Genomic DNA, 3,049 nt, shown 5'->3' on the forward strand with positions numbered 1-3,049 from the left:
CGGTCTCGTCATTATGTCCCATTTAATCCAAACCATTCTTCGTTTTGCGCCTTTTTGACCCCACCAAAATTGCGAGAGCATGCTATGAATCTCAGTCAACAGCGTGTCCGGAAGCTTGAAACAAGAGAGTGTATAAATAGGAATCGCCTCCCCCACCGCTCTCAATAGCGTGTGCCTGCCACCTGATGACAATAGACTTCTTTTCCAACCCATAATCCTCTTCTGAACTTTATCCTTGATAGCTCCAAAGGTTGCTTTCTTTGATTTTTGAACTATAGAGGGCAGTCCCAGGTATTTGTCTTGTGCTTCGATATGTTCAATATTTAGTGTTTGAGCAACTGCTAGTCTTGTGTTCTGAGGTGTGTTGTGACTGAAAAAGATAGCCGACTTATTCAAATTGACTTTTTGTCCACTGAAACCCTCATAGGACTCTAGCAATTCTAGAATGCTTTGGCTTGTATTAGGTGCGCTCTTGCAAAAAATGATTGAATCATCACCAAACAAAAAGTGATTAACTGTTTGGCATCTCCGATTAACTTGAACTCCTTGAATTAATCTGTTTTGCTCTGCCTTGTGTAGCAAGAAGGAAAGTCCTTCTGCACAAAAAAGAAAGAGATATGAAAATAGGAGAGTTAAAAGAAATATTATTTTAAATTTTATCTCACTAATTAATTTTAAAATAAAAAATTATTTTATACATTATATTATTAGATAATAATATGGTCATTTTTTTAAACGATAATTATTGGCGGGTCGTTTTTTTTAATGACAATTATTATTGCCGGATAAAATAGTATATAAAACTTAAAAAAAATATTTACCAGTTTATAAGGGATGATTTTCTAATAGAATAAATTATATTTTAAATAATAAAAGTTGTTATAATTTTTTTTTTCACAAATTAATACCCAATGATAGTATTTTAATGTTACTAAGAAATATCAATCTCTCTAATAGATTTTATAATGATATAAATCTAAAAATTTAAAAATTATATCATAAAATGTAAAATTTTAACAAAGATAAAATACACGATTAAACCAGACTCAACTTAATATTATACAATTCACTTAAATAAAAAAATCTTACATAAATTTTTCCAATCACGTTTATATGTAAATTAAACGAGCTAGACTAAATTTAACTCTTTATATAAATCGAAAGATACTAATTCAATTTGTGTATACATACTATGGTAAAATTTAATCAATCTGTTTCAATTTATACATAAATACATAAAAACTAATAAATCTAATCAACTTCTTTCGATTTATACAAACATGTGAGCCCATAGTAAATCTACACATACCGTTTTGATTTAGTATTAAGACACAATGTTGATGTTCGACCTGAATTATCAATCCCCTTCGATTTTATTTGGGATTCTAATTTCTCTTCAGCTTAGATAGAGCCCATTAATTAGCAAAATAACAGTTGTCCCTAGCCCTACATTACTTATTTAATTTAATGATAATAAATGATTGAAAATTTGACAAAAAGCATGAAGGTGGAGGGTTATGCAAAAATAATAACAACTGTATTTAATATAATAAATTCTAAAATTTAAAAAATCATGATAAACGTAAATATAAAATAAATTGATAAATTTATTAATATATAAAATTATATTATAATTTTTTAATTTTGATAAATACAAATTAATATAAAGCTCTTTAAATATTTTAGAAAAACATTTTTTATTTTTAAAAAATACAAACACAAGCATATGATCATTCTAATATAATAAACACAAAATAAAATATTTACAAATTTATGTATTTTATTTTAATATTTATAACAATATTTAAAAAATACACACAAAAATTTATTATTTTAATATTTGTGGTAATATTTGAATAAACATTATTTTAATATAAGGCTAGAAGCCGTGGCTACACAAACGAACGACGAAAAAGAAAAATCAGTTCACTCAATTGAAAAATGGTTAGCCTTGCTAGAAAATACTTATGGACAATATGTCAATATCAACGTTCGCAATAACATCAAATAAAAGCTTCATTCAAGCCGTGTAAAATTGCTCAATATTTTGGATATAGCTCAAGAAATGTATAATTCCATGAGATGTTATGATGAGAGGATTGTATGAATATGGGGTGGAGAAAAATCGCTAGTAGCAATAATTTTGAAACGTAGAAATAGCTTTTAGGAAATATATATCAAAAATGGCAAAGTAATGAATAATTGGGCATGTTACACATGCATGTAATTATGTTGGTTCAATACCAGAAAAACTCAATACTATTAAATAAAACGTGAAATATATGCGTCCAACACATAAAAAAATTACTCTTGCTCAACGCTTCTTCTCCTCCACGCTTCTTCTTCTTCTCCCGTACTTCTTCTTCTTCTTCTTCTCACGCTCGTTTACGTACGGAACGTCTTCTTCTTCTTCGCCTTCTTCTTCGCGTTCCTCCTTCTCCTCCTTTTTCACGTTCCTTATTCTTCACGTATTTTCTCCTTATCGTCATTCTTTTGTTGTTGTATGTTGCTGCTGTGTTTTTTTGACTTTTCCTCCTTCTCTCTATGGTGAAGAAGCAGTAGAATGTGAGGAAGAAGAGTTTTAAATAGTGCAGAATGAACCGAACACAGTATTCATGGTGAACCGAACACAATACAATTGTATAGTACTGAGTGAACGAAACATAATCCATTATATAAAATCAAATTCAAACAGCTTTCGCATTCCTTTTTCTTCACATGTTTTATCCTTATCGTCATTCTTTTGTTGTTGTTGCTGCTGTATTTTTTTGTCTTTTCTTCATTCTCTCTCTGGTGAAGAAGTAATAGAAGGTGAGGAAGAAGAGTTTTGAATAGTGCAGAATGAACCGAACACAGTACTCATGGTGAACCGAACATAGTACTCATGATGAACCGAACACAATACAATTGTATAGTACTGAGTGAACGAAATATAATCTATTATATAAAATCAAATTCAAATAACTCTGCCTACAATTTAGATATTATCAATTCAATTCGGTACACCTCCGTCCATTTAATTCAATTCAAATTAGCAATTGCATGTCAT

This window comes from Arachis ipaensis, chromosome B2 (genome assembly GCF_059453495.1).
Source record: "Arachis ipaensis isolate K30076 ecotype BB chromosome B2, ASM5945349v1, whole genome shotgun sequence".
NCBI classification, from domain to species: Eukaryota; Viridiplantae; Streptophyta; class Magnoliopsida; order Fabales; family Fabaceae; genus Arachis; species Arachis ipaensis.